At 44.1% G+C, this 25,580-nt stretch overlaps 1 protein-coding gene across 5 annotated transcripts in view; it reads right to left on the bottom strand.

Annotated features, from left to right (window-relative positions):
• IRF2 (interferon regulatory factor 2) overlaps positions 1–25,580 on the bottom strand; it is an 87,656-nt gene that overhangs the window by 51,557 nt on the left and 10,519 nt on the right. The window contains exon 1 of one of the 5 annotated variants that reach the window (XM_030918816.1): positions 4,204–4,222. The exons of the other annotated variants lie outside the window; for them this stretch is intronic. The gene's annotated coding sequence lies outside the window, so the exon portion shown is untranslated. Of the gene's footprint in view, positions 1–4,203; positions 4,223–25,580 lie in introns of those variants that run through there. 5 annotated transcript variants of the gene reach the window in all.

Genomic DNA, 25,580 nt, shown 5'->3' with positions numbered 1-25,580 from the left:
CTATTAGGTGCGTTTTCTATATCCTTTTGGAAGCTATTCCCATAGCTACTTTCTAAAATTTACCTTGTCTCTGACCACAAACTCCTCTCGTACCTGAAATGTGGGCTGCATCACAACCACAATCGAGCAAACTGATTTGGGGCCCCTATGTGTGTGTGCACAAAAGTCACCTGTCTATCACTGGCTCTTGGTTCTGCAGACGACCCAGTGGTCACTCTAGAAAACAGTTCTCAGTGCAGACTAACAAGAACAGCAGATCTTCATCCAGAGATCAAGCCTTAAAAAATACATGCAAGGTGTTATGTTCACCCAGATGTGTGCTTTTCTGAGAAAGGCCCCCACAAACTCTCAAAAGGCAGTTCCCTAGGCAGATATAAGAAACACAGTGCAAGAACACGAATGGGAAAGCAGCTAGACCTCTCTGCTGACACTCTCTTGACTTTCCCTGGCTCAGTAGCCGCTTCCCTGGCCCTCCCACCCATTGCCATGTCAGCCACCAAGGGCTGCAGTCTCCATCCATTGGACCATCCCCGTTACCCATAGCCTCCTTCCATGCTCCCACTCCAGCCTGTTCAGGGGCTGCTCCACTCTGCCCCGAGCTGCTGCAGCATCCCTGTCCTGGCCACCCTCCCTTCAATCCACTTCCACATGCCACACAGTGGAGGCCTGTACTTACCGCATGTCTGCTGGGTGAGAGTACAAGACTACGTAGGCCTGTATATTAACATGGGCAGCAACGTTAATATGGATTCCAGCTCCAGAGGCCTCCTGCCCTGCTCCCTAGAATGCCCATTCCCTGGCCCCATTCTGCTTCCCACAGTGGCCTGACCACTTTCCCACCACAAACGGGCCTCATGCCTCCGTCTTGTTTGCTCACATTGCAAACATTTGTGATAGGCTGGAGAACCTTAAAACAGATGGACGGTTGATCGCCTCATCTTGAGCTCTCAGAGTCTCTGCAGATCTTTCTGCTTTCCTCTCCTCAGGTGCTGTTCCCATTTTCCACAGGTGCAATTTCAGATCCCTCCCTGCCTCCAGCTTCACAGAGAAAAGAGATCTGCGAGGCTCTTCTTTCTGAATGTCTGCCTCCCCACCCTCTTCACACGCATCTGGGTGTGACCTTTTTCCCTTTCTTAGACTATAAGGCGTGGGAGTGCCACTCTGCAAGAGAGGATGCGGAATGTTTGAGGAGAGATACTGAGAGTGGTTTGGGGACTACTGAGTTGGAGATCTTTGAGATACCCAAAAAGAGGTGGTGGCTGCGCTATTAGCTGTGCGAGGCTGGAGCTCAGGAGAAAGGCCCAGCCTGGAAACGTCCAGCCATACCTTGAAAGATTGTTCAAACGTCATCTTTTCCACATCGCCTGGCCAACACAAGACACATATTTGCCCCCTTCCCTTGAAGTCATAAAACTCACTGCCTCTAACAGTGAGTTAGCACGCATCTTACACTGCCCTAAAGTCACCGGTTCATTGTTATGTGCTTTAATCCACTGAGACCAACACTCCTTAGGCCTAAACAGGCCTTGTACTCTGCACCCAGCAAACACCCAATGAGTGTAGACCAGCACTATCCAGTAGACGTTTTGCAACAATTAACTTGTTATGTATCAGGGCAGTCAACAAGGTGGCTCCTGAATACCTGAAATGTGGTTAGCATGAATGAGGAAAGCTTTGTCATCAAAGATGGAAACATAGTTTCCAGGCCAGTTCTAATCTTTCCAAATCACAGTGAGTGGTCAGGTGTCTGGTGGAAAGAAAATACCTGCTGGTGACACCCCTGTAGAGCTCCTGACATTGAAACTGCTTTGTTTTGAGAAAAGCTTAATTTTAAAAAGTCTGATGCACACTTTGCAAACTTCATCACCTTTGGAACACAACCTGTTGGTAAGCAAGGGAGCTTCTGTGTGAGTAACTGCCTGATCCAGGTCTAGACCTGCAAACCCTTGGAAATGAACTCCTGACCTGATGATCCACCTGCCTTGGCCTCCCAAAGTCTGGCCAGAAGGGAGTGTCCCACTTGCCAGGATATTGTCCATATCCTCCACCATGAGGGTATTAGCAATAGCTAAGAAGTATTAAGCGCTTAACAGCGTTAGGCACGTTCTAAGCACGTTAAGAGGATAAGCTCACCTGATTCACAGAGTCCCAAGAATGTGGGTACCACAGTGGTCCCCATTTTATAGATGAAGAAACTGAGGCACGTAAGGTTAAGTAACTTCCCAAGGTCACAGAGCTACTGAATGGCAGAACTCGTATTTGAACTGGAGTCCTAGGCCCTTACTTAGCTTTGGATATGAGGCTCGCACAGGCAGGCCAAACCAGGGTTCACATCAAGAGGCAGAGAGGGCCCCACACCTCTGTCTGACCTGGCATCTGCACTGGGAGCCTGTGTGGAAGGGGACACAGCCAGGGCCGCAAGATCCCCACAGCCTGGCAAACACCGTTCCAGCCCCTGAGCTGGCCCTGGTGCACAGGAAGCAGTTTCCCAGCCTCCTTTATGTAGCCCCTTCTAAAGTCACACTTCCTGCCCCGTTCAATACTTCCCTGGCGAGTTGGCATCAACGACACATGCTGCGTTTCCTGTGGCCAACCCGGGCCTTCCTCCTGTAGTCTGGACCAGGTAAACACTCCCATACTCCAGAATAAAGACACTCGCCCTCTCTCCACCCCTTCACGTTCACGCTGTCTTTAAGAAAACAAGAGAGAACCAGAGGGACTTTTTCTAGCTTTGCATCACCTGGGTGTCTTCTCCAGTTGTTTCGTGTTAGTTGCTGCGTCTGCCATAAAGCAGGGTCACCTGGGTGCTTACAGGGTCTTTTGAAGGCAGAAGGGGAGGAAAGTGTACCCTGCCCAGCCCATAACTGATTAACCTGAAGAACTATTTCAGAGGCACAAGTAAGTCCCACAGAAGGCAAACATTCCACTATCTTAATGTTAACTTCACATGGGCATTTATTTAAGGTGCTGAAAACCACTGAAGTACTAATAAGCATCTTCAGTATTTGTCAGTTTCCACCTCCTGCCATTTCAGCGCATATGAAGAGCAAACACTTCGTTACGGGGCCATTTTGCTCCACTCTAAAAATGACCTCATTTTTAGTATCAGGACCTCTAAGAAATACAAAATCCCTGTGCTCCAAAACTCCTTTCCCCAACCTACTTACATCTCTCAGCCCTGTTTGTTTTTTACCACTTGATACCAAGTACTTCTCTCTTGGTCTTCAGAAGATAACTTTGTGTGTGTGTGTGTTGGTGGGGAGGAGGTTGTGTTGTTTTGTTTTGTTTAAGACGGAGTCTGGCTCTGTCGCCCAGGCTGGAGTGCAGGGGAGTGATCTCGGCTCACTGCAACCTCCACCTCCCAGGTTTAAGCCATTCTCTTGCCGCAGCCTCCTGAGTAGCTGGGATTACAGGCATGCACAACCACCATGCCCAGCTAAGTTTTGCATTTTTAGTAGAGATGGGGTTTCACCATGTTGGCCAGGCTGGTCTCGAACTCCTGACCTCAGGTGATCCACCCACCTCAGCCTCTCAAAGTGCTGGGATTACAGGTTGTTTTTGCTTTTGCTTTTAGTTTTAAATTCAGGGGGCACATGTGCAGGTTTGTTATATGGGTGTATTGCATGATACTGGCCAGGGTTTCAGCTCCTAATGATTCTGCTGTCCAAGTAGTGAACACAGTACCCAACAGGTAGTTTTTCAACCCTTGCCCCACTTCTACTTCCTCTCTCTCCCCCCTTCTGGAATCCTCACTGTTTCTCGTTCCCATCTTCATGTCCATGTGTACTCAGTGTTTAGCGCCTTCTTATAAGTGAGAACATGTGGTAGTATTTGGTTTTCTGATTCTGTGTTAATTCATTTAAGATAATGGCCTCCAGCTCCATGCTTGTTATTGTGAATGATTTCATTCTTTTTATGGCTGCATAGTATTCCATAGTGTATATATACCATATTTTCTTTTTCCAATCCACTGCTGATGAGGACCTAGGTTAAGCCCATATCTTTGCTATTGTGAATAATGTTGCAATTAACATAAAAGTACAGGTATCTTTTGCTAGAATGATTTCTTTTCCTTTGGGTATGTACCCAGTAATGGAATTGCTGGGTTGAATGGCAGTTCTATTTTTAGTTCTTTGAGAAATCCAGGAGACAGTTTTACATCTACCCATCCCGGAAAGTTTTCCCTAGCCAATGTAGACTCACCTATGACCACAACTCCTGCTGAGATGACAGCCTAGGAAATGGTGTGTTGCAGCTACCATCCTACTCCATGATGAATAAGGATAGGCCTGTGAAGGGCCTAATCACTCACTGGGAAGTTGCATGTTGCCAAATTAATGATCAATCATGTCTGACCCTTAGCTCATTAATCTGGCAACATGCAACTTCCCAATGAGTTGATTAGGCCCTTCACAGGCCTATCCTTATTCATCATGGAGTAGGATGGCAGCTGCAATGCAGGACGCAGGATGGCACCCGAGGTCTGACAGCCACATGACTTCAGGACAGCACAGCCACCTAAGGGCAGGGCAGAGAACAGGGAAGACCTCAGCGGCTCCTGCATCCATGACAAGTGGGCAGGAGCCAGCCTTGGCTAGTGATGCTTTTTTATCACTATACTGTACATGAGATAAGGTCCCTATCCTTATCTCATGTACAGTGTAGTGACAAAAATGAGACCTTAAATGAGAAATCAACAAGCCATTGCCCTAAAACTTCAGAAATCCCCTAGTATTGGTCGCCGTCTCCACATCTGTAGAAGCCATTCAGGTCTCCATCCAGCAACTACAGCCACTCGCCAGGGAACTGCTTCAGGAAGCAAACGCAGAAGGTAACAGAACCCAAGACCCTTATGCCTCAGTTTTCTCCTCTGTAAAACGGGATAACTTCCACACGGTGTGTGGTAAGGATTAAATAAGATGTATAACGTGCCTAGCCTGGTACCTGATCCATCATCAATAGTCGATATTTAACAAATAATAGTTTCTACAGACACAAATTTATAGTCAATGATGTTCAAAGAGCATCAGGTATAATAGCAAAACTAACCCAAATACCAGACAGTAGGAAGATGTGGAAAGAAAACGTAATAGAGTCAAATAATAGAGTATGGGGGCTACAGCAGATCCCCTGATCTCAATAAAGGGATGATTTATGTCCTGGGCAGGAAGAGGTGGGATGTTACATTCCATCATGCTACTTGCAACAGTGCACAATTTAAAACTTACGAATTGTTTATTTCTGGAATTTCCCATTTAATATTTTCAGACCTCAGTTGACCATGAGTAACTGTAACCACTAAAAGCAAAACCACAGATAAGGGAGAACTACCCTCTAGAATATTTAATTTGTGCAGGAATGCACAGAACATAATGTGAAAAAAAAGTAGGGAAGCAGGTGGTTTTAACCATCAGGGCAATCAAAGACTACGCACAAACTTCCAGGCCCTCCACACCATGGTGGTTTCCCCACAGCTGAGTCCACGTGCTGATACACTGCTCTCTTCCACCGCAGCACCAATGACAGTCAGAGTTCCCCATTCACTCACACTCACAGAACTCAGAGCATGCACCGGGCTGACAACATGCACCAAGAGATAGCTGTTTGACCTGGAACTGGGCCTCTGGGGGTCCGGGGTCGGGGGTGTGCCCCAGCGCCAGGATGGCACAGAACAGAAGGTGAACATGTCTCCTGGACAACCCAATGTCATCACACTAAGTGCCACCCTGTGCTCACTCTTAAGTCCTGAGTTTTCCAAGACTGTCCTGATGTCAGCAGGGTGCCCTAATTTTAGATGAGAAAATAAGAACAATAGGCCAGCACAATGTTTCACGCCTGTAATCCCAGTATTTTGGAAGGCCGAGGCAGGTGGATCACGTGACCTCAAGAGGTCGACACTGGCTTGGCCAACATGGTGAAAGCCCATCTCTACTAAAATATATATAAATTAGTCAGGCATGGTGGTGCGCGCCTGTAATCTCAGCTACTTGAGAGGCTGAGTCAGGAGAATCACTTGAACCCTGGAGGCAGAGGTTACAGTGAGCTGAGATCATGCCACTGTACTCCAGCCTGGGCAACAGAGCAAGACTCCATCACACACAAAAAAAAAAAGAAGAAGAAGAACAATATAGTAATAGAGAACATTCTTCTCAAAACAAATGAGTTTCCTTCTACCCTTCCTTCCTCCACCCTTCCTTTATGAATGATTTACTCCAAAAGTCCATTCGATGCAACACAGCAAAGATGTACTGGGTTGAACAGTGGCCCCCCAACATTCATGTCCACCTGGAGCCTGTGAATGTGACCTTTTCTGCATATGGAGTCTGTGCAGATGTAATCAAGTTAAATGAGGTCATACCAGATTAGAATGGGCCCTAAATCCAATATGACTGGCGTCCTTATAAGAAGAGGGAAACTTGGACACAGACACACATAGTAGAAAGGAGAATGTTTAATGAAGACAGAGGCAGGCATTAGAGTGACTCCTCCATAAGCCAAAGAAGGCCAAGGATTGCTAGCAGCCACCAGAAGCTAGAAGAGAGGCATGGGGCAGGTTCCCGCTCAGGGTCTCCAGTAGGAACCAGCCTTGTCCATACCTTAATTGCCAATTTTTGGCCTTCAAAACTGTGAGGGAATAAATTTCGGTTGTTTCATGCTTCCCAGTTTGTGGTAACTTGTTATGGCAGCCACAGAAAACTAACAGACACTAGGGGTGGAGGGGCAGGTGCAGCCAGGGTAGGTATTGGCAGAAAGAGGGCACCTGTTAGGGTGGCTGGGGCAGCAGCCACCCAGCACACAGAATATGAAAGCCCATGTGGGCAGTGAGGATAGACACAGGAGGGAGACCATAGCCCTGTGCAGGGGCTGGGAGCCAGAGCAGGGAGGTGAGGAGGGCATCATCACTGTGGTGGGGCAGCAGTGGGGACACAAGACCACATACACACAGGCAACTAAGTAAATTATATTATATACCAGGGTAATGGAAGCCAGGCTTTTGACTACTGGAGAAGGAAGTTACAAATACAGAAAGAAAGAAAACTATAATAACCCAGGCTGTGGCACTAGAAGAGGAGGACTTCATTTGAATTTGTGCTTTTTCATATATCTCAATAAACACAGAAATAAATACAGAGGTAAAAAAGCATGCATAGGAGGCAGGCGGATCACGAGGTCAGGAGATCAACACCATCCTGGCTAACATGGTGAAACCCTGTGTCTACTAAAAATACAAAAAAACATTAGCCAGGCGTGGTGGTGGGCGCCTGTAGTCCCAGCTACTGAGGAGGCTGAGGCAGGGAGAATTGCTTGAAACCGGGAGGTGGAGCTTGCAGAGAGCCAAGATCGTGCCACTGCACTCCAGCCTGGGCAATGAGCAAGACTCCATCTCAAAAAAAAAAAAAAAGCATGCATATGTGTAAGTATATATGTAACTAATACACATATTCTTTAACCTTGCCACTAAAAGGGCCTGGGAACAGCAAGACCCCAACAGCAACGAGCACAGGCAGTGTCCAAATCTTGGTTTCCAAACACCATCCTCCACCAAAAGGAATCAAGGCTCCTTGGAGAAATGGCTGACTCCAGAGCTGGGACAGGGAAAGCAAAAGATAAGACCGGGCCAGAAAACAAGGAAGAGCTCAAAAGATAATAGCAACATATCGAAAAGAGACACAGAAGCCAACCTGATGGGGCTCCCACTGGCCACACCTAAGAAAATCTGAGCACCCAAATACATGACTGAAATGTATTTGTCATTGAACAAAATTGGAATCTATGAATAAATACAGGGGGATGAGAAAGCTTTCCCATAAAGCAGAATGCAAACGAATAGACATAGGAAGAATGATGGACTTAGAAGGTCGACATTTGGTAGCTATCAAAGTATACTCAGCCAAGAAATACCAATGGATGCTAACCAGTGGGTAAAAGGTTGGTGAAAAATGGGATATTTACATAGCCTCAAAAATACCTCCCACAAAATATTTTTTACGACAAAGGAAAAAAGACTAACTTTATCGTGGAGAAGCCTGACTGATGGCTCCTTAATTAAAAGATCAAACGAATGTTACCAATTAAGGGACAAATCAAAGGCATGTGTCACCTATAAGGATGCAAGAAGAAGAAAACCTCACCGCCGTGATATTCTTCTAAGAAATGCATAACCCGAAACGTCAACAGGCCCAATCGGATAGACATTCTCTAAGATAATTAATTGCCTTACCATTGTCCAAAGTGTCAAGTTCATGGAAGTCAAGGAATAATGAAGGAGGCAGGGCACCAAACTTCAACCCCTAGCCCTGCATCAGATTCTCCTGCTGCAAGGGACGTGACTGAGACATTCCAACAGGAACGGGGTCTGCAGGTGGGAGGGGACTCACGCAGCAGTGCTAGTTTCCTGATTCTGACGGCCTGCCTGGTTCTCAATGGAGAGTGTCTTTGTCACAGCAAAGATACACTGAAGTACTCAGGAATGATGCGATATCAGTACTGGCAAGTTACTCTCCACAGGTGCAGAAAAATAATTCTTGGTGCTATTGTTGAACCGTGGTGGAAGTCTGAAATTAGCTCAAAAGAAAACGACTTGGCGAGAAAGACAATGCCAGGTAGGGAAGTAATTTCCAGTACAGAGGGAAAGACCACAGCCTTTCTGCAAATACAACAAACTCTAGAAAACCCCCTTTGTGGTGCTTCAATTAAGCTGCTGGCGGTTTATTCTTCCTCCGTGCACCAGGACGGTATTAATAAGCACACGCATCAATCACTTTATCTATCCGTCCATAAGGGGCGGCTTAATCAAGCAACAATTAGCTGAACAAGGAGCCTCTGAGCTTCATTTCCTGGGGAAGATGAGGAGTGATGGTCCATACCTCATTTAAATTGTTCGGTTGTGTAGAAGAGGGAAAAACAAGACCACCAAAGAGCCCTCCTGCGTATTTGAGAGAAAGCCCTCAGGTTTAGGCAGCAAAGATTTACCTCTGGTCAAACTTCTGTGCCAATTCAATAGAAGTTATTTATAGTTTATATTTTAAAGCCCAGAATTGATTTCCAAGTCACACTGCCTCACCTCAAAGTTAAGGTGGAAGAAAATCGCCAGAAGTGCCATTGCTGGGTCACTGATAGATTTGCAAATTTTAGATGTTTATCCTCCAGAGGCCCCTCCACCCCCAGTTCTCTGCAGGACACTTTAGGGTTCCCAGCGCCCCAAAGCTGGCATTCCCAGCACAGTTTCATTTACTGTCATGACAACAGTTCCCACTCCCACAGCTTTTCAAGCACTGGGCTCAGAGAAGACCTACTATGAGTAAGGGCTTTGCTTTTAGTTTCTTGCTTGCTTTTAGACTCCGGAGAAGAGCACACAGCACTGTCCAAGAACAGCTACCACACTCAGAACAGAAACCGAAACCAGGGGTGAAGAACTGCTCCTTCCTTCCACAAAGCCTGGACCAGGCAGCCATTCAGACTGCTCTCCTCGGCCGCCAACCCCAACCCAGCTCTGCCCTGCAGCCAGAACACCCTTCCGAAAGCACAAACAGGCTTCCCGTCATTCCACAAGCCTAAAGCCTTTCGTTACCCCACAAGCCTCCAGCGACGGGTCTGTCCCAAGGCTCTGCGTCTGTCACCCCTCAGCCTCAAGAGCATCCCCTCTCACAGGCTAACTCTTACTCATTTTTCAGATTTGGCTTCAAAGTCACTTGACAGCAAGCCTCCATCTCGCCAGGCCAGGCCCCCAAATCTGTAGACAAGAATCTCCATGAGAACCAAAGCCAATTCTGTTTTGTTCAAAATGCTATTCCCAGGGCTCAGAGTATGGCAAAAGCCAATGCTCAGTAAGTATTAGTTGACTAAATAATGAACTTGCTATACACTCCCAGCATAGTGATATGCAATGGGGGAAGGAGCTTGCAGCCTAGAAAGAGAAGACAGGGACACAGGCAATCACAGTGAGGAGAAGGATGAACTGCCATCAAAGGAAGCATGCACCAATGCATGGAAAATGCTGTCTAGACAGGCAGTCGGGGATACCTTATCAATAATGCTTTAAATTATTTTAGGTTTTCAAGATACAATCTGGAATCTTGTTTATGTAGATCTTGTTTATTTTATACATGAGAATTCATTAGAAATGTACTGATGTTCACCAACACTGCGTTGGCCATTATCAAGAACTATGGTATGTGGTCAGTATGGTGACCAAGCCAAAATGGAGCACTTGTGACTGTGAATGAGGTCTCATTAATACTTACACCTGAAACAGATATAAAGCGTGACTGTTCCTAGAAACACCAGGATGTGAGAAGCCTCTGGTTGTAGGGGCTAGGTATACTGACGCAGGCTCGCCATCTTCTATTCAAAATCTTGGGGCCAGATAAAGTCTTCAGAATTCAAAAGTGTGTGGATGTTAGCAAGATAATGCTGCACATATACCATATACCCCAAGGAACACCCCGGAAAGCATCTAGGGCAGAACCCCTTAATCCAACACAGTTAATATTTCTGCAGCGAAACACGAACATTCACACTGATTGGGACAAATAAAAGCTATAAATAGCTTCATGTCAATTCAGGGCAGAGAACCCTGCCAAATGAGTCACGATAATCACTTTCAGTTTCACAGCATTTTGGATTGCAAATAAGGGATGTGGGGCTTGCAGTAGATTTCAAGTTATTTCAATCCTTGGAATATATTATTGTTATCATGCTATACAGAAAAATCAGCATCATTTTCCTTAAACTGTATTTATATTACAAATTAATCTGGCACACACTATGCTTAATGTAGTGAATAATAGCACTGTTTAGTTCTGAAATGAAAAAAAGTGTAATGCAAACTATTTCTGCTTATTAGAAAGTGGAAAAATACTTTTCCTGAACATTTTTATAAAATTTGAAATCTTAAGCAGCCATTTACAAGTATTATTTCCTTTAAATCAGGTTTACCTAACAATGTGTATGTGCTTTAGCTTACCAATCAAATACATAAAATAGTTACTTATAAAATAAGAAAAGCTTTAAATATTTAGATTCAAAATTTCTTTAAAATAGTCTCCCTAAGGTTCCTTTATGATGGCATTTGTAATATCATTGTTCTTTCTCCATGACATTCTAAATATTTGATTTAAAAACTAAAGTTATTGTAAAAATACCCTTCCAAGTATCAAGTTAAATGGCATTTGTTTATCTGTTTGTTGCTGTGCGTGCACTATGAATGACACCCACATCGTCCACTGAGCTGAGCACACAAGCAACTGCTCCATTTAACATGCCCTACTCCTCTGCGGAAGCCTTGGTACAAACTGAAAAGACTCAATACCCAGAGGCACAAATGCAAAACCATACACAGGAATTGTCTGGCAAGTTTACCTCCTCCATTTCTTTTATCACGTAATTTCGAATCAAACGGCAAATATCATGCAACGTGAGAAGTATAAAAAGCACTGAACTGTTTAGGTTCCATGGTGCTTGGGAGGAAACTCAGTTCAGAGAGGCACATCCTTCCCCACGAAAGTGTGAAGAAAGAAAAAACACTAAAGGTAATGAGGGTCAAGGTGAAGGAGCCCCGAGACCTTCCTACCACAACGGCCAAGGTACTTAAATCAGCGTCTACATTTGCAGGACTGAATTATTTATTACATGCAAAAGTCCAAAGTTGCTTCACAAAAATGTTCTCCTGATGTCTAGGAGGTAACAGTGGTGGTGGGGATCATGAGAGCAGTGACTATTTACTGAGCACCCATGGTGCACCCAGCATTAAACTCTATACATTACCTCATGTAACCCTCACAGTGACCCGACGGGGTTGGCCTCATTACTATCCTCATTTGAAAAGGGTGCTCTGGCTTAGCCCGTGCCACAGCTGATTCTAGGTCATCAGACTCCGTTATCGTGAGAACTGAGGATCCAAAAATGGGCTTCATCTTCAGGGGTATTGTTGGCAATATAAAACCATGGGAAACAGTATTTTTCTACATGTGCCGTTGATCCTCAAACAGAACTGCTAGGAAACTGGTGTGCTTCCCCAGCTGGCCTTGGACACCACACTAGTCCCCAGGTTGTCCCTCCTGTCAGGAATGTGAACACTGAAGTCCCCCAGGCCCGCAGATCAGAAAGAAAACACAAAGCCAGAATGTTCCCTGGGGCCCTTCCCAACACTTTCTGCTTGCTCAGTCTTTGTTCAGAATGAAAGACAATTAAAAATACAAATCCCCCACAAGCAGGGATGGAACAAGAAGATAAGTGAGCAGCTGTCTGGGACTCTTCCTAAAAGAGGAAGCCTTTTGAGCCAATATGACCCTACGCTGCGCCGATGAAAACAAGCACATTGTTCGCAAAATCCATCACACCAAATGCAGCAGCAGAGACAAGCATGGGTCTAAAGCCTGCAATCCCTATAGAAACTCTGTAAAACCTTCACACCTCTATTTGGAGACCCTCCTCAGGTGATGTAGAGACCCTAGGCCAGGCCCAAGTCCCCCCAGCACTGCAGTCACGGGAAATGATGCCGGCAGAGGTGACGGGCAGTGACAGCAGCACAGGGGCACAGGAGAGCTGGGGAAAGGGGCTGGCTCTCCCAAGTGTCCATTGCTTCTTTCCGAATTACGCCGCTGCACACAGAATGCGAAGACCATAGGCTTTGGCCCACGAAAAGCATTCTGCACCTGTCCCATCTGATGAATCAAGAAGGAGAGTGAAAGACAAGGCCAGATCCATATCTAAGGGCTCCCAAAAGGAAGGAGTCTCATCACAGCCTCTCTTTGTTCTCATGCCGGCTGCCATGGAAGTGCAGAGTGGGCGTGGCAACAACATGGACCCTGGAGCTCTGCTGCACTGCCTGCTTTCACCCCCAGCTCCATCATTTAGCTGTAACTTTGGGCAGGTTACTGACCTTCTCTGTTCTCATCAGGCTTTGTGAGGATTAAATGAAGAAGCATGTAAAATAAGGCAATGCGATGGCTCACACCTGTAATCCCAGCACTTTGGGAGGCCGAAGCAGGAGGATCACTTGAGCCCAGGAGGTAGAGGCTGCAGTGAGCTATGATCATGCCACTACACTCCAGCATGGGCAACAGAGCAGGACCCTGTCTCAAAAAAAAAAAAAAAAAAAAAAAAAAAAAAAAGAGAGAGAGAGAGAAGAAAGAAATAGAGAAGAAAAGAAAAAAGCAAATAAACATATGAACTATCTAGAATAGTGTTTTGCATCTTACATGCACTATGGGTGGGAGTATAAAATAGGTACAAAATTTCCAAACAGCAGCTAGGCCATAGGTATCAAAACTTTTAAAAACACACCCTTGGACCCAGCCATGTCACTTCTAGGAATGCTTCCCAAGTAATCTAATCATGTGTGAAACATGCTGTCTTAAAATTAAAAAAAAAAAAATCTACAAAGATCATGAAATTTGATGCAGATACAAATGTAATATTCTTTTCTGTAAAAAACAGATAACATGAGGAAACTGTGAATTGCAGATAAATTACCTTCCAGATACATTTAAATTATGAAAATCTAAGAATCTTTTTTACTCCATCATTTTTTTAAAGAGCATTTTCTAGAAAAATTTATGCAAGGCCATTAAGACCTAAAAGGGTAGACTGACTTTTAAAAGTTTTTATAAATGTAAACTCATGCTGGGACCCTTAGGTGTGTCTGGCCCTGGATCGCAGCATCTAGATGGCATCAGCCTCTGCAATTCAGCAAAGCAAGAATCATGCACAGATTTCAAAGCATATGGACTCCAGCACATACTGCATTTTCAAAGCTTCTTTCCATATGGAAAATGGGAAAAGAAGCGATCCTATATTTCCCTTAATCAGCACGTCCTCTGAGCACTGCCTTTGCAGTACAGGAGAAGTAACGTGACCTTGGGAAGGCACAGCTCCTCCTCCTCGGAGTGCAGTGGGGAGTTCCTTTAAGACTGTGTCAGCCTGCAGTATGCAAGCCGGAAAAGACCACTCAGTCCTCTTGTGCAGACACTGGAGAGGTAACAGTATACAGAACAAGTTCAATAGGAGGAGGCACGTGGGAAAAGGGTAGACATCAAAGTGGATAACTGAGCCATGCTGGCTTGAGGAGGAGGAGCATGGCAGAAGCAGCAGGACCTGAATTACCTGAGCTGTTTATGTCACCCAGTCACCTTTGACTTCATTTTTAAGCTCCACAGACCTCAAAAGGTGTGTTTTGCCCCTTCAGGAACACAGACAAGACAAGGGGACAAGAGAGAGGAGATGTCAGTGTGGTCAGTATTTGTGAAAAGTCAAATAACAGAAACTCAAAGAGCCAGCATACTGGAACCGGAACCGGAACCTGAGACAACCTATTTGCAGAGAGCAACAAAATTGCTGCTTTCTGATTCCAATCACATCACTAGCAGACTACCTTGAAAACCAACACCTTCCCAAAAACCAGCTGCCTGAAAATAACTTGTTCTGAAAGGTTGATTTTGAAGGGCACCATCTTTTCCCCTGGATGACAAAAAATGATTTCCTCCCACACTCCACATGCACAGGCTGGCCCTGAGGGTCTGCTTCTTGCTGCCACTTTTCCTCTGAGGATTTCCTTTGGGCTGTCCCCTCTGTCAGGAAGCTCTCCATAACGGTTACCAGCTATTTTTGGTGCTATGATCACTATTAATTATTATGGAGATATCCAATTTAACTCTTTATGTTCAAATCTGGTCAAGCTCCGGCACACAAACTATAAACTTACGCACTACAGTTTCCGATAGTTTGATTCTATTCATGGGATAAACCATCCCAATCACCAATGAATTCCAACTGGAAAAAGAGCCAAAATTGCTACCCACTCTAAGTACAGGAATACCTCCGAAGCAAGAATGCATGTCTCCCCTGCAAGCTGCAGAACTGACTTCAAATATTTTTGGAAGATACCTACTGCCTCTCACCAGTTTCTGAATGGTAGCCAGAGGTTGGATGGTTAGATTTGGCATCCATCGGATGGTCACTATTTCCCCTCTCTGGCAACCCCTCCCAGGACCACGGTGGTTTCTTTTCTTTCCCTCTCCTTGGTAAAGCATAATATGGTGGCGGGAGCTCAGATTTGGCTTCAAGCCCACCTGAATTGGAACCTCACCGCTCACAACCTTTAACTTGTCCAAGCCATAGTTTCCTCGTCGCTAAACAGAGATCTTAACAGCAATTTAGCAGAGCTACCATGAGAAGAAATAGATAAAGGATAGTTTATGTTAGGAGGAAAAGTATGAGGTGAGATTTCCTTGGTCTCCCCTAAGACTTCCTCAAAGAAATTTCAAACAGTAGGGCCCGTGCTCCACCTAACTGCATTGACTAAGCCAGAGTGTTCCACAAGGAACAAGACAATGTCCAGGGTCTACCTTCTGTAATAGAAGCATATTCTCCACTCTGCACATTGTTGGCCAGATTAATCTCCCCAAATGGCTCCTGACCTTGCAGAAAATCCTTCCATGGTTCCACAATGCCCACTGAATAAAATGTAGACTCCTGGCCACCATAATTCATCCCCATCCCACCTTTCTAATCTCTTATCCCACTGATTCCCTCCACCTTTTTCTTCTAACCTCTTATCCCACTGATTCCTTTCTTCTTCCTCCTCCCCCTCCCCCTCCCCTCCTTCTTTTTCTTGTTCTTTTTCTTTTCTTTCTTTTTTTTTTTTTTTGTAGAGAAAGAAGTCTCCCCATGTTGCCCAGGCTGGTCTCCAACTCCTGGCCACAAGTGATCCTCCCATCTCAGCCTCCCAAAGTGCTGGGACTGCAGGCATGAGCCACTGCACTCAGCCTCCTTCCACCTTCTGATGCAACCAAAGCTTACAGCTCCATGTACTTGGCAACAGGCTTATCTCTGTATAAAGTACTGTAAGGAGTCCATCTCATTCATCCCAAAACATCAAGTACAGTAGCTTGCACATAATGACATGTAGTAATCACTCACTGATAAGAAAGTGGATGAATTCTTCCTGGGAAAACTCACTGAGGGCAAGGACTGAGGAGGATAAAGCAGATGATATTAACCATATGTTGTGATGGATAAACTTATGAACAAATGATAATCAAGGAAAACAATATGACTACAAAAAGCATGCAACCGAAAAAAAAATTTTTACTATTTACATGCCATTTTCCGGGTGAATCCAGCTAAGGATGTTAATACACTTTTGAATTACGTTGGTTCAACTTTTCATTCCAAAAACCTTACCAGCCAACCACATGAAAATCGCTGTGTGCCAAGCATTATCTAAAGCTGTGTGGAGTATGCAAAGATGATGAAGACATGATCTCTGGCCTCAAAGGGCTTACCCTGCAAAGGTGAAGGCAGGCACGTCAGCATTAAAGCAAGCTTTCAAGCAAGACGTGGTGTCCTGGAGGTGAGTTGAAGCCCCCGGGATGAGCACACTGGAACGGGCGCCCGCCCTGCGGCCACGCACCCACGGCCACTGCTCACACTGATTACGGGCGTCTGACACATTCGGTTTGGGTTCCCTCTCTGCATCAGACTCACCCCCATTGGTTCATTCGCCTCACAATAACGTGACTCTGCACTTTAAATAGATGAATTTTTTCAAAGGCCTATGGGGGAGTTTTAATATTTTATGTAAAAACCCAGAAGAAAGAGAGGACTCTGGAAGGCTTCCTGGAAGAGGGGGCACCTGAACTGGGCCTGGAAGCCGAGGGATCCTCAGGTGGAAGAGAAGAAAGAACATACCCAACAAAAGGAAGAACAACGACAAGGGCAAATGACCGGGGATGACCGCATGTTTGAGCCATTGGTGATACAAAGAAGCTGCTCCACAGGGAAATGAGAGCCGCGGTGGAGAAAATGCTGGAAGGTTTCCCTGCAAGCTGCTAGTTCACAGTCAGCCATGTGTCCTTGCACCTTAGCGAGGGTCCCTGCTGACTAAGTGGAGGAAATCCCCCAGTCCAGCCAGGGCACACACCCGCTGACGCGCTTTCCTCCCGCTGCCCGGTCCGCCTTCCCTACCGGGAAACACCAGTGCCTGAGCCTGGGGCACCAATGCCCTGCCGGCGCCTTTGTGTCTGGACAGGAAATAACAATGGAAGGACCGAGTCAATTACTGCAACTGAATTCAGCCAACGCGTATGAGGGTACCGAGTCCACGCGAGTCACGTGGCTCGGCCCTCCACAACATACAACCGGTTCAGAACAGGCAGTTACTGACACTAGAGGGGAGACGGTGAAATACTGAAATAAACCACAGAAATATCTAGGCCTGTGAATAGCACCTTCCGATGTATCCCCCCAGGGAAGTGACGAGTCTGGCAAACATCCAATCAATGCCATCACCGCAGCCGGCCACCCCAGCTGTGAGGGCCTCGGCACCTGATGGTCACACCTCCCCAGCCACTCTGTAGCTGTGTGGCATGAAGAGTGTGAGGTGGTTCGGTTAAAACATGATGCAGGTGGAATAATGCCTCCCAAGTATCCCACATGCTGGCCTCTGTGAATAGACTGTGTTATGTGACAAATGGGAATTAAGGAGGCTGTCGATGTAAAGGTTGTCTGTTGACCTTGACAGAGGTGAATTTTCCTGGATCATCCAAGTGGTCACAATGCAGGGAAGAAGCCTCAGGGTGGTACGGCCAGCTCCGGGGCTCCCTCCAGTTCCTGAGTCCCGCTGGCTAAGGTTTGCACCTTAGGTGTTCGCCCAGCCCTTCCGTGGCCTGGCGTGGCGTCACTCGGAGGACCTGGGGACACTCTGGGCGGACAGGAAGACCTGTCCTAACTTCTGCCCTATGAAGGCATTGTTTCTGGGGGGTCTTGCCATTATCTTTGATTCTCTAACTTGGGTTTCTTACCTGAATTAGAGCCAACTGTCTTTAATTCCTCCTCACTTGAGGATTATAAACGTATCCATAAACACTCTCTTTACAAACCGATTCAAACCAAACAAAAGATAGTACAAAAAATATTTTTGTACCTATTCATCATTTCCTCTTAGAAACTTATATAAAAGCACCTCAAAGACAGGCCTGGCTATTATCAAAGGCATGACCCAGTCCTTCCCGCAATGGACCACAGACTACAAATGCACACGCCTTAGAGCTCCTCTCCAACACTGCAGGTGCACAGCCGCGACACGCCCTGCTGCTCGCAGTCATTATCTATCGTTTTCTGAAATGCACAGGGGAAAATGTTCCAAATCCTCAATAACCTTCCAAAAGAAAAAAAAAAAAAGCTGGCTGTATCCTCCTTACTGGGAAACAGGAACACATGCCCTGAGTGAGATATTTGTGGCCACCAGGAACTGGCTCTGACACTCCCTCCTTCATCTGTCTGTTCCAGCCACCCTGGAGAGCGGTCCATGCACCAGGAGCGGAAGAAACTGTCAACCCTTCATGTCTTTGCTCTTGCTGTTCTTTCAACCAAAAATGCCCTGTTCACCCACTGGCCACCAGATGACATCGCCTCCCTCCTTCCGGCCAGTCAGAAGTCAGTGGTGAGGCACGCCCCAGTTTCTCTGGTCAAAGAGATAGCTCTTAGTTCATGATGGGTAGCTCCAGTAAATTAAAAAGAATAAAAAGAAGATACAGCTTCTTCCTCTTCTTTCCCTTAGCCTTTGGCTTGCTGTGCTTCCATGAAGCCCATCTTTCATTCTTTTCATGACCAGGAATGGTTATTTACCTGCTTGTCTCTCTAACTAAACAATAAGCTCTTTGAAAGCATGGATCCGAAATTTTCAACTTTACATCTTCACAGCACGGGGCTTCACACACAGCTGTTCAAAAATGTCTGCTGAAGGAATGAATTCCTCTGAGGGTTTTATTTAAGATATTTGTTTGCAGAAGAGAGTCTTCAATTTAATTTCATCATTATCATGTTTGTTTTCACAGTACTTAAAACTAATTTTAAGGATTTTTAAAATCTTTGCCCCAAGCCTAAAGAGAACAAAAATTTTTGCAACTCCTCTTACCACTCTGCTTCACAACACATATATTATGCCTCTTCTTCCAATTATTTACAACTCAGTTATAATCCACACATGACCTTGCTGGGCTATAGTTATTCAATAAAGTTCAACTTTTCAAAAGGATTGAGTAAAATGAAAAATTTCCACAGGACATAAAACTAAACCAACAATGAATTTGCTTCCATACAGTTGTGATATTTCACTGAATTTCTTTATGTAAGACCAAATGAATGGCTTCTCATGCTCTGAACAATTCACAATAAATACACAAATGCTTTTTTATTCATTTTACTTAACAGATCTGTCATTATGGCAATTTTTTTTCATCTACTCAGTAATACTATTGAACCATTATTGAATGGATTGTATTTAAATTCTTAAGCCCCCAAATGTTATTCTGAGGCTGCTTTTACTAATTTTTATCTTGAAATACCACAGAAGTGAAGAACCCTAAGGCCTTTTTCATGAGTCCCAAGCAGAGAGGTTACCACAAGGGCAGCCGCGACAATAAATTCACTACCATATTCAAGCACTGCTATTTTTCCTCTCACAAGACATTTCTGGATTCAAAATACAACAGAAAAAAAATTATTTACTGCACAGTTCGACAAAACATACTGAGTACTTAACCTGGTCACAATACACTGAGCAGGTTACTTGATTTCTCCAGCTGAAAAAATGAAGGGAAGGGGCTGGCAATCGTTGCTACGGAAACTCCCAATTGCAGCATGGTGCGAGAAGGGAAGGTACTTTCTATCGGATTCTCGCTTACCCATGCGCTCCGATTTACTTCACTCCAGCATAAGTGAATTCCCCAAACTGTGCTTCATCAACTTTACAGCATCTCAAAATTCTAAAACAGAACTTTTTGCCACATGCTACATATATTGTAATGAGGAGAATCTTAGTTTCTCAGACTTACTAGTGTGTCATTTTCAAAACCACAAAAGGAATGACTCAAACCTACAGCTCAACAACAACAAGAAAATAAAAAATGAAGAAAGCCCTTGAATAGACATTCCTCCTAAGAAGATAGACAAGTGGCTAGGAGAGCATGAAAAGATGCTCAGCATCGTTAGTTACCGGAGAAATGCAAATCAAAACCTTCATGAGCTACCACTTCATACCTATTAGGGTGACCCTATCCAAAAAAAAAAAAAAAAGATATTAATAACAAATGTTTGCAGTAGGTGTGAAGACGCTGGAACCTGTGTGCATTGCTGGTGGGGATGCAAAATGGTACAGCTATGGAAAACAATTTGGTAGCTCTTCAAATGGTCAACATAGGATTACCATATGACCCAGCCATTCTACAGAATTGAAATAACTGAAAGCAGGGACTCAAACAGATACTTTTACACCAACGATCACAGCAGCCTTATTCACAATAGCCAAATTAATAAGAATCCCAGTGTCTATCAGCAGATGAATGGACGGACACCATGTGGGAATATTACTCAGTCTTAAAGACAAATGAAGTTCTGATGCGTGCCACAACATGGATGGACCTGGAAAACATTCTGCAGAGCGAAATAAGCCAGACGTGAAAAGACAAAGACTGTATTGCACTTACATGAGACACCTCGAGTGGTCAAATTCACAGACAGAAAGTAGAATGCTGGCTGCCAGGGGCTGCAGGGAAGCAGAGTTATTGTTTAATGGGTATAGAGGTTCTGATCCAGACACTGAAAAAGTTTTGGAAATGGATGGTGGTGATGGTTAGGCAACCTTGTGTATGTCATTAACGTCACCAAATTATACACTTTAAGATGATTATAATGGTAAATCTTGTTATGTAAATTTTACCACAGTTTAAAAAAGAATGCTTCAACATGCGTTGATGAATTCCCTACTTGCTGCCACTGTTTCCTTCAGTCCTTTTATGGATGATAATTATTCCTTAATTTCAGGCAACTTAAATATTCACTATGGTCAAACACACACATGCACGCGCGCGCACACACACACACGCAAACAGAGAAAATGAGGCATTTTCAAAATGAAGTAAGGGCCAGTCTCCCCTTCAAGGTGAAAGTAGGACCTACCTAGAACAAGAGCTACATAAAATCCCTTTTAGATCGATGTGGGGAAGCACATAAAGAAACTTACAAATATACTCTATTAGGCTGTTATTTTAAATAAGCAACAGTAACTCTAGAGCACTAACAGGAAGCCTTAAAAAAAACCTTTTTATTTTGAAATTATTTCAAATTCACATAAAAATTTCAAACTAGTGCCAAGAGTTCCCGGATATCTTTCATCAGCTTCCTTCACTTTACCGTGCGGGGCAGGGGCACTGATTCTGCAGCTCTGCTGGTTACAGTGTCTCCCCACAAGGGAAGGGGAAGTAGAGAGGGGAGATCATTACCAGGATTTAACCGCATCAGTTTTCCTTAATGACAAAAGACACCAGACCATAGTTCCACGTTCCAAACTCAATGTGGGAGAATTGTGGAAAGCAGAAAGAACAACAGAACAATACATTGTTTTATGCCTATTTTACAGTCTATTAAGAATCTGTTCTTAAAAAATCAATAAGTAAAATGTATACACTTGGCAAAAAATCTGTCACATTAGCACTGTGGCTTCCCCTACCATCTGAAACAACCCCACAGAGCCCATGGAAGAACTCCAAAAGGGATTCACAGATAAGTAAAATCTTTCTGGAACTGTCATCTTACTTGCCTAGTTGTGTTTTCTCTATCTGGATAAATTAGGCTCCTAACTCTAAGGAATGTAGACCATCTACCTACCTGGCTACCTCAAATCCAAGAGGATTACTTTTCTTTCGTTTTATATCTCCCTCTACATATAGTTAGCACAGAATAAACACCCACTAAATAAATGACTGAATGGATGAATGATCAAAATAGTCAACTGTTTCAGTTGAGCACTCTCCTCTACCCCATCTCCCAAACTGCAACGACTTTCAAGAAAAAAAAAAAAATCGTAATGCATTAAAAGCACCTGTAAGTTAAGTAAATCCTCTCCTATAACATTTTCAATTCACCCTGACTTCACCAATCGTCAGGATGACGGCACCCAAAAGTGGAAAGAGCAGGTCATCTACATTCCCTACAGGGGCCTTCCTCGCAGGCTCCCTAAGTTTCTAGCCTCTACAATGGAGAGAAGAGGAGCAGCAGTCCTGACGCATATCCCCAGGTGTGCAGCCTCCGTGTGCCTTCTAGGCCCTTACCTTCAAAGGTCAGCTAAACAGTGTGTATGAGTTAAGTTTTCCCATATGAACAAAAATCCCAGCTCCCAAGAAAAAGCCAATAAAGATTTACCTTCAGGACTATTATTTTAAAGTGAGATTATGCTTTGCTGTTCTTCTGTCAGTTGCAAATCCCCAAACCTACTAGAATTCACTTAAAACTAATCTACAGTGTTTTCATTGGAAGAAAGCAATCAGGAAAGCTCTGAGCCACTGAGCAGCTGGGAATTTCGTGGCTGAAGGTTTGGTTTAGTCTTTATTTTTCTAGCTGCTGGCCCTGCTAACATGATTCCATGAAGGTCGCATTTAATCTTGCAGAGAAAAGCTACCTAAGCAGTTCTTAGGTAGTCTTCAGTAAAAATAAATTGCCTTGGCTCTCTGGATGAGTCTGTTGCTTCAACCCAACAATTACAGTCAAAGAGAACAAATGAAGGCAAGTGTAAAATACTACACTTGATTTCAAAAGAATTTCATGGTGTGGATGTCATGGGCTGTGTTTGTTAATAACACAGTTATTGTTAACAAAGAACCCATGGAAAAAGTAGCAGCTTCCAAATGTTTATCTCTGGTTCATCACCAAATTTAGCTTATTTATACTTACAAGAAGGTATTAGTATCATCATTGGAACTTAAACATCAAAGGAATGAACTGGTAAGATTTTTTAAAGGTCTGGATACAAAGGAGAAAAACCAAACAATTTTTCACCTTCTGGGTGTGGAACCCCTAATACAAAGTGACAAATCCTAATGCAAAGTGACAAATCCTAATGTTTATGTGTTCAATTCATATACCATTAGGTTTCTAGTACAAACTAGATCTGTGCCATCCTTCCTGAGCTGGAATTCAGCCTTTCAAGCTAACCTTTGCTTTACAGCTGAAAATCAAATAAACTAATATTTATCTAGGTCTTAAAGGTGTCAAACACTGGTGAGGAATGCAAATAAATTGGACTGGATCCTGGCTCTCAAATAACTTACCACATAGGTGATACAAATGGAAAAATCCAAATAATCAAAGATGTTCTTAACAGTTCAAGAGTCTAGAAAACATTCATCTCATCAAGATGCAGATAGCTAACTACCCTAGGAATGGGACGTATAGTATGCTGCTTCCACAGAAATTCAGAGCATTTCATTCTTTTAGGCTAAAGAGATCAGGTATGGTTTGTGGGCAGAGGCACAAGGAGATTCATACAGTTGTGACCAAAACAACCACTCCAACTCTACTTTCCTTCAGTCCTTTCACAGGACTGCACTAGAACTTTTCCCCTGTATTCTCTTCACACCTTGATTCATTTCCTTATGCTGCACCAACCAAGATGGTAGCCACCAGCCAGATGGGTCTACTGTGCACTTGGAATGTGGCTGGGCTGAATTAAGACAGGCTATAGGTGTAAAGGACACATAGGATTTTAAATACTCAGTATGAAAAAAGAATGTAAAATATCTCATTAATATATTTACATTAATGACATACTGAAATATTTTAGATAAAATGAGTTAAATGAGAAATATTATTACAATTAATTTTACCTACTTCTTTTTACTTTTCTAAGTGGCTACTAGAAAATTAAAACTATACACGTGGCTCACATTATATTCATGTTGGACAATGTTGTATGTGTATATATATGTATACATATGTGTATATATGTACATATGTATATATGTGTGTGTATATATGTGTGTATATATATGTATTTTGATGAGCTGTGCTACGGCATTCAGCCTCTGAACTCATAATGGTCACGCCCGATCCTACTTCCATAGCAATCTAAAAACGTCTCCATGTTTATAAAGAGAGTGAAACTATTCTAGTATTTTTTCAGATAAAAATTGGAGATTTGAGGTCTTCAGTTGTGAAAAGTCAGAGGTCACACTCTGATTAAGTTCTACTGTCATTCTCCAACAGGGGTCTTTTAAAGGCAGGTGTGAGGGGAAAATAAAGCTTCCCAGGCTTCTTTCCAGACTCCTCAGAGTTCCTATAAAATGCCTTCACCTCCTAAGATACAGAAATGAGGCCGGGCGCGGTGGCTCAAGCCTGTACTCCCAGCACTTTGGGAGGCCGAGACGGGAGGATCACGAGGTCAGGAGATCGAGACCATCCTGGCTAACACGGTGAAACTCCGTCTCTACTAAAAAAAAAAAAATACAAAAAACTAGCCGGGCGAGGTGGCGGGCGCCTGTAGTCCCAGCTACTCGGGAGGCTGAGGCGAGAGAATGGCGTAAACCCGGGAGGCGGAGCTTGCAGTGAGCTGAGATCCGGCCATTGCACTCCAGCCTGGGCGATAGAGCGAGACTCCGTCTCAAAAAAAAAAAAAAAAAAAACACACACACACACAGAAATGAATACAATATAAAGGGAAAGAATGTATAGGACATGAAGCTAGGGAATGCATATGATACAAAGATAGGGACCGTTTAGGACATGAAGATGGGGATGTATAGGACATGAAGGTAGGGACTATATAGGACATGAAGATAGAGAAGGTACAGGATGTGAAGACAGGGACCATTTAGGACATGATGGTAGGGAATATATAGGATATGAAGATAAGGAATGTATAGGACATGCAGATGGGGACTATATAGGATATGAAGATGGGGAATGTTTAGGAAATGAAGATAGGGAATGTATAGGATATGAAGATGGGGACTGTTTAGGACATTAAGATAAGGAATGTATAGGGTAGGAAGATGGGGACCATCAAGGGTCTGAAGGTAGGAACATATACAACATGAAGGTAGGGAATGTATAGGATAGGGAATGTATGGGATATGAATATAGGAACCATATAGGATATGAAGGATAGCGACTGTATAGCATATGAAGACAGGGAATGTACAGGACATGAAGATAGGGACTACATAGGACATGAAGACAGGGAAAGTATAGGATGTGAAGATAGGGAAAGTTCACTCTCACTTGCCCTACAAACATTTTATACTTCACTTACCATGAGAATTAGATCTGTAGCCATTTGTGTACATTAAATGCTCTTTTCCAAAAGGATAATAAAACCTCTAATCTCCTCAAGAGGACCAAATAGTTTCAGCCTGGACTGGTTCCCAAGGTGCTAGGAAGACCTAGCTCCCTAGGCATGTGTGTTTCAAAGGGAACGAAAAACAGACCTTGGAGACATCCCCAGGTTGTAAGTGTCTCACATTCTAAAAGGTCGGGATAAGACCCCTGGAACCTTTTCATCCCATGTCAAGGGAGCTAAGGTGGTTTTTGTTTGTTTGTTTTTCCTTTTTCTTTTTTTTCTCTCTCTCTTTTGGGACGGGAGAGGGACAGCTGCTCTGTCCCTGTCAACAGAGTGTAGCCCACATGTACATTCCATTAGTTTTCAGTGTCCCCTAACGGTCCAGGTTTAGGGGCCTGACACAGCAGTGTCACTGAGACTGTTGCCCCAGTTGTAAATACCAACAAGGAACGCTCTTCTCCTACCC

The sequence above is a fragment of the Rhinopithecus roxellana genome, chromosome 2 (genome assembly GCF_007565055.1).
Source record: "Rhinopithecus roxellana isolate Shanxi Qingling chromosome 2, ASM756505v1, whole genome shotgun sequence".
Lineage (NCBI taxonomy): Eukaryota > Metazoa > Chordata > Mammalia > Primates > Cercopithecidae > Rhinopithecus > Rhinopithecus roxellana.
The sequence above is the reverse complement of the archived record's forward strand: the minus strand, read 5'-3'. Positions and strand labels throughout refer to the sequence as shown.